This window comes from Mobula hypostoma, chromosome 10 (genome assembly GCF_963921235.1).
Source record: "Mobula hypostoma chromosome 10, sMobHyp1.1, whole genome shotgun sequence".
Taxonomy (NCBI): Eukaryota; Metazoa; Chordata; class Chondrichthyes; order Myliobatiformes; family Myliobatidae; genus Mobula; species Mobula hypostoma.
The window spans coordinates 60,876,710-60,886,997 of record NC_086106.1 but is presented as its reverse complement, the minus strand read 5'-3'; positions in this window follow the sequence as shown (position 1 = coordinate 60,886,997).

The following is a 10,288-nucleotide window of genomic DNA, read 5'->3' as shown; positions in this document are numbered from 1 at the left end:
ATACTGAGATTATGGACTGTACTTTATATTGCTTTCCTTTGGTTGTTTGGTGTTTTCTTTCTTGTGGTCAGTTGGTAGGTGGGTGACCTGTTAATTTTTTTGTGTTTGAAGGGTTGGGGATTTGGAGCTACTATCACTGTTCTTTTCTACGAGTGAGGAGGTCAGGGATTGTCATGTGTAGAGGATCAGTGATTGTTCTTGTGGCTTTTTTTGCCGCAGGCGGTGGGTGGGGATCTTGGGGTCTATGAGTTTTGTTTCCTTTATTTTTCATACCATTTGGGGGGGAGCTGAGGTCTTTTCTGTCATCAACACCCATAGTCTTTCTCTATTTTATAGCTATCTGGAGTAGACAAATATCAGAGTTGTATCACACATGCATATTTTGACAATAAAATGAACCTTTGACCCATTATTCCCAACTCCGTGTTTTTGCACTCAGTTAGTTCAATACTTTGGAGTTACAAAACATAACACAAATCGACCCTTCAAGTAAACAGATTATACAAAAATGTGAGTAAAATGGTCGATGGAGATTTCACCTTCATTAGCCAAGGTATAGAATAGAATATGAAAAACAAGAAATTTATGCGTCAACTTTAAACAACTTGGCTTGAGAACTGTGTACAGCTCTGCTCGCAGTATTATAACGGGGGATCTCCAGGTCACTTCTCGTCCAAGAGAACAATCAGATCTGGAAGTGGCATTACCTGGAGCATTCTGAGTTTTAGATTTTGAAGCTTGAACAACTGACCTTATTGCCGCCCATCCACAAGGCTAATTATGTTATGGGTACCATTTTAAGGAGGTGCTTATCCAGCAGATCAGGAGATCTCTAGTAGAGATGGTCTGGGTGAATACCCCAAGAGATAAAGAGAACAGATAAGTTCAGGAGACTGCCTGAGAACACCTTGCTCATTGACTTGTTCTTTTCAGACCTGGGTCATTTATGGTTTAAGATGGCCCTGGTGAAGTACAGTGTTTACCTGCTGGCAGCAAATAAAACTACTAATTACTTTATTAATCATACTTTTTTCTGGTAAACGATCACTACAATCAACAGCCAGTAACTTCCTTTTCAGAGCTGAGCTTTTGAACTGTATGTATGACCTGGCATTTTTGCAGTGTGAACTGAAGTCTCGAAGGTGTAGAACAATTGTGGCGAGTACGGGTCAAACTGAGGCAGTGGGGTCCAGGTTTCAGAGCAGGGAACAAGCTAATATTTGATTGCTGGAATGGACTTGGAGGAGATTTGAAGAGGCAGAATCAAGGCAGCAGCACCTGGGCCTGAGAGCAAGGACCAAGCTGATGTTTCACCGATTTAAGAACTGGGCTAAATTAGAAAGGTTAGGTATAGGCTGATTTGAGGCAGCAGGTCCCAGGCCTGAGCGCATTATCAAAGCAGCAGTGCATGGGTCTGAGAGTGAGGAACGACCTGCTGTTTGTCCAATTTAAGCACTGGGCCAGATTCAAATGGTGAGGGTATTGAGGCAAGAGGAGAGGGACTGGCCAGTGTCCAGCCAACCGTTAGTGAGGCTTACTCACCTCTGTCTTGAAATGAGCCTATGGCCTGCCTTCAACTAATGGGCTCCTGGCATCATAGATATGGACTTATTTTCATGAACTTCAGTTCTGAATCTTATTTTCTTACTTTTATTATTTACATGATTATTTTCCCCTGCAAATTGAATGTTTAACAGTGTCTAAGAAAGTCACTGTCTATTATTAAGGTCCTCCAGCACCCAGGACATGCCCTTTTCTCACTGTTACCATCAGGCAGGAGGTACAGAAGTCTGAAGGCACACACTCAGTGATTCAGGAACAGCTTCTTCCCCTCAGCCATCCGATTCCTAAATGGACATTAAATCTTCAGACACTACCTCACTCTTTTTTAAATATACAGTATTTCTGTTTCTGCACATTTTTAGGTGATAATAAACCTGATTCTGATTCTGATTTTTTTTTCAGGGGTTCTATTGGGTTTCTTTGTTTTGTGGCTGCCTGTAAGGAGACAGATCTCAAGTTTGAATATATTATACATACTTTGATAACAAATGTACTTTTAAATTTGAACTTTGAGTCACAGTCATACAGCATAGTGATAGCCTTTTAGCCAACTCATCTTTGCAGGCCAAGAGCCATTTGTTTGTGATTAATCCACATCACTCCACATTCTCCTATCGATGTACCTGTCTAATTATTTTGTAAATGTTGATATTGTACCTTCCACAATTACTCCTTCTGGCAGCTTATTCCACATACGCGCCACCTCTATGTGAAAAAATTGCCTTTAGGTTCCTGTTATATTTTTGCAACTTTGTGTTGTCTTTTTGCGCGACATGCACATAAAATATGGTGGAGTGATGACATATTCAATTCACTTATTTACACATATAACACGGAATGAATGAGTTAAATAAACAAGAATGCTTAATCAACCAATACATGTACAAGCTTACTCAAATATTACTGATATATTAAATGCACAATACTCTTCCCTGCTAGGCTATGAACTCCCACTCAATAGAGAATGTATCTCAACGATATACACAGTATATTGTTTAATACAACTGCTCTATACAGACATTCACATCATAGTACATTTTAAATTGCCCCATGCAGGCCTAAAGATTTAATTGCTGTGGAGAATTTCTTAATCTTGTGGGATAATGTCTTTGCTGACAAGCGGGATGACTTTGCTTAGCAGGTGAGTCTTGCGGCTGTGAAAGCAATCTCAGGTCTTGGGGCCTCCTCTGAGAGCAAGTGTAGGAGTTGACTCTGACACTGCAGGAAATGGTTCTGACAGCTCTAGACACCTTTCTTCTTCTTCTAGTTTGTGCATCTTGGTCTTGGGAAGGTGAATTTAGTTCACTGGAGTATTCTCTTATTAATCCTTCTAATGCTCCTTTTACAATCTTAACTCTCCTCTTGGTTTCTTCATCTACAACATCATCTAATGAATCCTCTGTTTTCATGTCTCCATTGATTCCTTTCTTTATGGCTGTTCATTCATCCAACTGGGCTTTGGTCTTTCCAACTACTTTACCAAGCAGATTTCTTGTCTTCCATTGCAGTTCATGTAATAATTTTAATGCACGCAAAGCCGATTCTGGTACTTTATACTCACAAAAGCCGAATGCTTGCAAATTTCCTGAAGATACTTGAACTCTCTTCCAGCTTAAAAACAAGCTATATTTCACAAGTAACTTATTAGTTTTCTCAGAGATGTTGCCTACAAAAACTGTTGTCATCAGACCACTGCTTTCATCACAGATACTGTTCCTCAGAGTAGCATGGTCCTTCCTTGGTACAACAAGTTTTCCAACCAATTGGCACTAATACCTGTTTGTCCTCTGTTGGGAAATGGTTTATGATGTTGTGGCATCTTTCAATACCTTTCATAATTTGCTTTCAGTTAATTTTATTGTAGGGAATGTGGCATGCAAATGGATGGATCTCCAATCAAGTTGTAGTTGCCTCAACCACTCATGTCCCACAATGCCGGTCCTCTTATTTTTACCACATTCAAACTCGATGTGGCTTGTTGGTTGTTGTATGTCACTGTCGCAAATGCCATTCACACAGGAGTTATCTTTTCTCCAATATAAATTCTAAGTTGGACATCTGCAGGCTTCTGTTTTGTAACTTTCAAATGCATCTCAAGCTCATTTTGTGGAAAGACTGAAATAGCTGAGCCAGAGTCCAATTCCATTTTAATTAATTTGCCATTCACTTGTTGCGTAAAACATATTGCTTGCCTGTTGCTAGTTTTCACAATGTAAACCTCAGGTCTACATAGTCCTGTGTCACTCTCATCATTATCAAATATTTCATCAACAGCATGCAGATTAGTGCTTTCTTTAAAACTGCAACTGGACTTTTAGATTTTTTCTCTTCTCTATGCAGTGTATTTATTTTTGTCCGCCTGACATACTCTTTATATGTGTCCTACTTTATTGCATTTCCAAAAGTTTCACTTTGAAAATCTGCATTGGTCTGGTGTTTGTGAGCCCATGCCACAATGGTAATATAATTTGTCCACCCAGACAGGCATCCGTCTAGGTGCTGCAATATTGCTCCCACTTACTGTCATTCTTGACTGCAACTCAATTGCCTCTCTGACAACAATTTTCATTCAATCAGCAACTCCAACTATTCATTTAAATGTGTTTTAGTTGGAAGCCATTTCTGAATGCTTTCTTATTAGATTTCACAAACTAAATAATCTCTCTGTACATTATTAAGTTTATTCCCAAACTGAAAATGCTGTCAATCTCTTCAATTCAGCCATGTATGCTGAAATGGATTCCCCTTCATTTTGATTTCACTTATGAAACCTAAAGTGTTTTGCAATCGACAATGGTTTCAGTTTTAAATGTTCCTGTATCACTTTCACAATATCAGCATAACTCATTTCAGCTAGTTTGGTTGGAGCAGTTATATTCTGAAGCAAACTGTATGTCTTTAAACCCAATGTGTCAATGCACTGGCACTCATTTTTCATTGGTTATTCCATTTGTCTCAAAATACAGCTCAATTTATTCAGTATATATCATCCAGTTATCCGTTGTGGAAACAAACACATCTATCTTTCCAATGTAGCTGGCCATTTCAGTTTTTTTTTTATTTACTATTATCACGTGGCTCTCACTGTTTATGAACCTAAGGTTGTAAAACTTTCTTGCTAATTTCATCAATTTTCTGCCCAGGTTTTTAACTCAAACACTTCTTCTTTCCAAAGAAAAACATGCTGCACATTTTAAACTAAAATGTCTCTGTCCCCTTCTGTAGAAAAATCTGCTGCTTTTTTAAAAACTCAAATGTCTCCCGTTCCTTCCAAAGTAAAACGTGCTGCGCTTTACAGGTAGGTGGTCATCTCAAGTTCTTTGTAAACTTATTGTCACTGTTATGTTTTGTACCATCAGAAACTAATTGAAAGAACACAGGAGCTGGAATGTGTTTGTCTGCTTAACTTATCAATAGCAAAGCATTCGTGTATGACATGGTGGCATAATAACAAATGCCATTCATAGAAACATAGAAACATAGAAAATAGGTGCAGGAGTAGGCCATTCGGCCCTTTGAGCCTGCACCGCCATTTATTATGATCATGGCTGATCATCCAACTCAGAACCCCGCCCCAGCCTTCCCTCCATACCCCCTGACCCCCGTAGCCACAAGGGCCATATCTAACTCCCTCTTAAATATAGCCAATGAACTGGCCTCAACAGTTTCCTGTGGCAGAGAATTCCACAGATTCACCACTCTCTGTGTGAAGAAGTTTTTCCTAATCTCGGTCCTAAAAGGCTTCCCCTCTATCCTCAAACTGTGACCCCTCGTTCTGGACTTCCCCAACATAAGGAACAATCTTCCTGCATCTAGCCTGTCCAATCCCTTTAGGATCTTATACGTTTCAATCAGATCCCCCCTCAATCTTCTAAATTCCAACGAGTACAAGCCCAGTTCATCCAGTCTTTCTTCATATGAAAGTCCTGCCATCCCAGGAATCAATCTGGTGAACCTTCTTTGTACTCCCTCTATGGCAAAGATGTCTTTCCTCAGATTAGGGGACCAAAACTGCACACAATACTCCAGGTGTGGTCTCACCAAGGCCTTGTACAACTGCAATAGTACCTCCCTGCTCCTGTACTCGAATCCTCTCGCTATAAATGCCAGCATACCATTCGCCTTTTTCACCGCCTGCTGTACCTGCATGCCCACTTTCAATGACTGGTGTATAATGACACCCAGGTCTCGTTGCACCTCCCCTCTTCCTAATCGGCCACCATTCAGATAATAATCTGTTTTCCTATTTTTGCCACCAAAGTGGATAACTTCACATTTATCCACATTAAATTGCATCTGCCATGAATTTGCCCACTCACCCAACCTATCCAAGTCACCCTGCATCCTCTTAGCATCCTCCTCACTGCTAACACTGCCACCCAGCTTCATGTCATCCGCAAACTTGGCGATGCTGCATTTAATTCCCTCATCCAAGTCATTAATATATATTGTAAACAACTGGGGTCCCAGCACTGAGCCTTGCGGTACCCCACTAGTCACCGCCTGCCATTCTGAAAAGGTCCCGTTTATTCCCACTCTTTGCTTCCTGTCTGCTAACCAATTCTCTACCCACACCAATACCTTACCCCCAATACCGTGTGCTTTAAGTTTGCACACTAATCTCCTGTGTGGGACCTTGTCAAAAGCCTTTTGAAAATCCAAATATACCACATCCACTGGTTCTCCCCTATCCACTCTACTAGTTACATCCTCAAAAAATTCTATGAGATTCGTCAGACATGATTTTCCTTTCACAAATCCATGCTGACTTTGTCCGATCATTTCACCGCTTTCCAAATGTGCTGTTACCACATCCTTGATAACTGACTCCAGCAGTTTCCCCACCACAGACGTTAGGCTAACCGGTCTATAATTCCCCAGTTTCTCTCTCCCTCCTTTTTTAAAAAGTGGGGTTACATTAGCCACCCTCCAATCCTCAGGAACTAGTCCAGAATCTAACGAGTTTTGAAAAATTATCACTAATGCATCACTATTTCTTGGGCTACTTCCTTAAGCACTCTAGGATGCAGACCATCTGGCCCTGGGGATTTATCTGCCTTCAATCCCTTCAATTTACCTAACACCACTTCCCTACTAACATGTATTTCGCTCAGTTTCTCCATCTCACTGGACCCTGTGTCCCTTACTATTTCGGGAAGATTATTTATGTCCTCCTTAGTGAAGACAGAATCAAAGTAATTATTCAATTGGTCTGCCATGTCCTTGCTCCCCATAATCAATTCACCTGTTTCTGTCTGCAGGGGACCTACATTTGTCTTTACCAGTCTTTTCCTTTTTACATATCTATAAAAGCTTTTACAGTCCGTTTTTATGTTCCCTGCCAGTTTTCTCTCATAATCTTTTTTCCCTTCCTAATTAAGCCCTTTGTCCTCCTCTGCTGAACTCTGAATTTCTCCCAGTCCTCAGGTGAGCCACTTTCTCTGGCTAATTTGTATGCTTCTTCTTTGGAATTGATACTATCCCTAATTTCTCTTGTCAGCCACGGGTGCACTACCTTCCTTGATTTATTCTTTTGCCAAACTGGGATGAACAATTGTTGTAGTTCATCCATGCAACCTTTAAATGCTTGCCATTGCATATCCACCGTCAATCCTTTAAGTGTCATTTGCCAGTCTATCTTAGCTAATTCACGTCTCATACCTTCAAAGTTACCCCTCTTTAAGTTCAGAACCTTTGTTTCTGAATTAACTATGTCACTCTCCATCTTAATGAAGAATTCCACCATATTATGGTCACTCTTACCCAAGGGGCCTCTCACGACAAGATCGCTAATTAACCCTTCCTCATTGCTCAAAACCCAGTCCAGAATAGCCTGCTCTCTAGTTGGTTCCTCGACATGTTGGTAATGCTTACCCTGGATTTGTCGGCCTGCCACTTTTACTTTTCTCCTTTGTACTTTTTGCTTCTACCCTCACTTTACACCTCTCTGTCTCTGTGCACCGGTTCCCATCCCTCTGTTGTGAACTAACCTCCTCACGCTTAGCCTCTTTAATTTGATTCCCACCCCCCAACCACTCTAGTTTAAAGTCACCTCAGTAGCCCCCGCTAATCTCCCTGCCAGGATATTGGTCCCCCTAGGATTCAAGTGTAACCCGTCCTTTTTGTACAGGTCACGCCTGCGCCAAAAGAGGTCCCAATGATCCAAAAACTTGAATCCCTGCCCCCTGCTCCAATCCCTCAGCCACGCATTTATCCTCCACCTCATCGCATTCCTACTCTCACTGTCGCGTGGCACAGGCAGTAATCCCGAGATTACTACCTTTGCGGTCCTTTTTCTCAACTCCCTTCCTAGCTCCCTATATTCTCCTTTCAGGACCTCATCCCTTTTCCTACCTATGTCATTGGTATCTATATGTACCACGACCTCTGGCTCCTCACCCTCCCACTTCAGGATATCTTGGACACAATCAGAAATATCCCGGACCCTACTTCTTACAGGTATCACATAATGAATTATGTAAACAAAGTATGCTTAATCAAAAAATATAATAATAATATTATTTAAATCTTACCAAAATATTGAATACATTAACCTTCTTGACCCTCACCATTGGTGCTGCATCTTTTGTTCCTAAGTCCCTAAGTCCCTATACAATAAGTTTGACATTGGTTCCCCTATCATTATCTTAGAAAACTTGTTCGCTTACAAGCTCCCTGAAGAGTGCAAGTTAGAAGGAAGCAATTCTTGTTCACTGCAAATTCAAGCTTTTTGTGGAAAAATATCAAGATCAGTTCTAATAATTTACTATGTACATCATCTGACCTGCAGTTTGTTTTTTCTCTTGATTTTTTCCGATTAAGCCAGATCATATTTGTCATCCATGAAATTAAGATTCTTATGTTCTCCTGTCAGCTTTCTGGGAATGTCCAGTCAATAATCGCTGGTACGAGGAATTAGAAAAGAATGTGGAAAATGTTTCCCTTTTCCCTCTACATAGATTTGGAGTTTTTGTCATGTTTAAAATGTATGCTTCCTATGGAGAAATTGAGAGTCCCTATTTTAAGCAAAGCACACAAAATGCTAGAGGAACTCAGAAGGTCAGGCAGCATCTATGAAGAGAAGATGAGTCTTTATACTTGACTTTCATGGCCTGAAGACACACCATTGAATTTAAGAAGTGTCCAGGTCAGTACTTGAATTGCCAAAGAAAATAAGGCTATAAATCAAGTTTTGGTAGATGAGATTAATATGGATGGACATGCACTGGTTGGTGTGGACATGGTAGGGCAAATGGCCATTTACATGGAGATGCAAGAGAATGCAGAAGCTGTAATATGGAGCAAGGTACAATCTACTAGAAAAACTCAGTAGTTCGAGCGGTATCTTTGGAGGAAAAGGGATTCCTTCCTCTACAGATGCTGCTGTATCTACAAAGTGCCTTCATTAGATTGCCTCCTTCTCAGTTTCCATGCTGCGTCACTTGGTGTCCTTCCCAGCCAAGGTGATACTATAAGCCGTAGCCACTGAGATCTTTTGCTCACCTTATAAATAACAATGAATAATTTTGTTTGCTGATGTTAATTAAATTAATATCAGATGGGGAGAAACCCTTTGCTCTCCTTTCGTAATGTGGATATTTTTATAAAGCGAGTATTTTCAACAAGTACATTTTGTTATACTTTGTATTCTCATCTTCAAAAGGTCAATTGCAAGTGAGTTAATTGCAAGTATATAGGTAAAGGTGAAGCAGTTATGCACAGACACACATGACGCATTTAGAAGATTGTTTACCACTTGCTAAGGTTTATTTCACTACAGTTCATTTCAGATCCAAATAATTATTGTCATTTTTTCCAGATAGTTGGTTTCATATTGCTAAAGCATATGTGTAGCAATACCATTAAAATTAATGAGTATTTGTAGGGCTAATTGAATGGAACTTTTTCAATGGAAAATCTGCAAATGTCATTTTAAAATCATTTCTTATGACAACCATTTCTCATGGACTATTTCATTTGCTCCAAAATACTGTTCAATTAGCTCAACAAGCCAGTTATCTCTTGTGGAATCAAACTCACAAATCTTTCCAATGTAGCCAGCATTTCTGCTCTTTTTTCTGATCATTGTCACTCATTCTTTATGAATCTGTGAATTCTAACACTTTTTTAATATTTTGTGTCTCCCTTCCAAAGAACACATGTTGCATTGTGTTTTTTTTTACTCGAGAGTCCCTGCAAGTGTTGGGCTGTGTTTTTTCCTATCTGTATTTCTCTTTAGGTTCGAACATCTCACTGTACTTCAACAGATCAATAGCCATCTCGTCTTTTGCTTAAAAAAAACCTCATCACCAATGTTATGTTTAGTAACTTTGTTATTTCTTTAAGCATGGTGCATACATATCACGTGGCAGCATGATGATGTATGTAATTCACGTACTTATACATATAACTCATAATGAATTATTTAAATGAACAAGATGCTTAATCACCCAACATACATGTTCAAGATTACTCAAATATTAAATACACAGCAGTTCCTATTAAATCTTCCCTTTCTCACCTTAAACCTATGCTTTCTAGTTCTTGATTGAGGAAGCGGGTTCCCCTAGAGAGCCCAGCCAGAGCCAAAAACGTAGCACTGTATCTGGAAGAGCTGACAAAGAATAAGTGAGCAAACACTGAATGTAGGGGATCGAACAATTGTGTCACAGACAATTTGTTATCTTCCTGATCAGACAATGAACATTCTGAAGGGAAGAAAGTG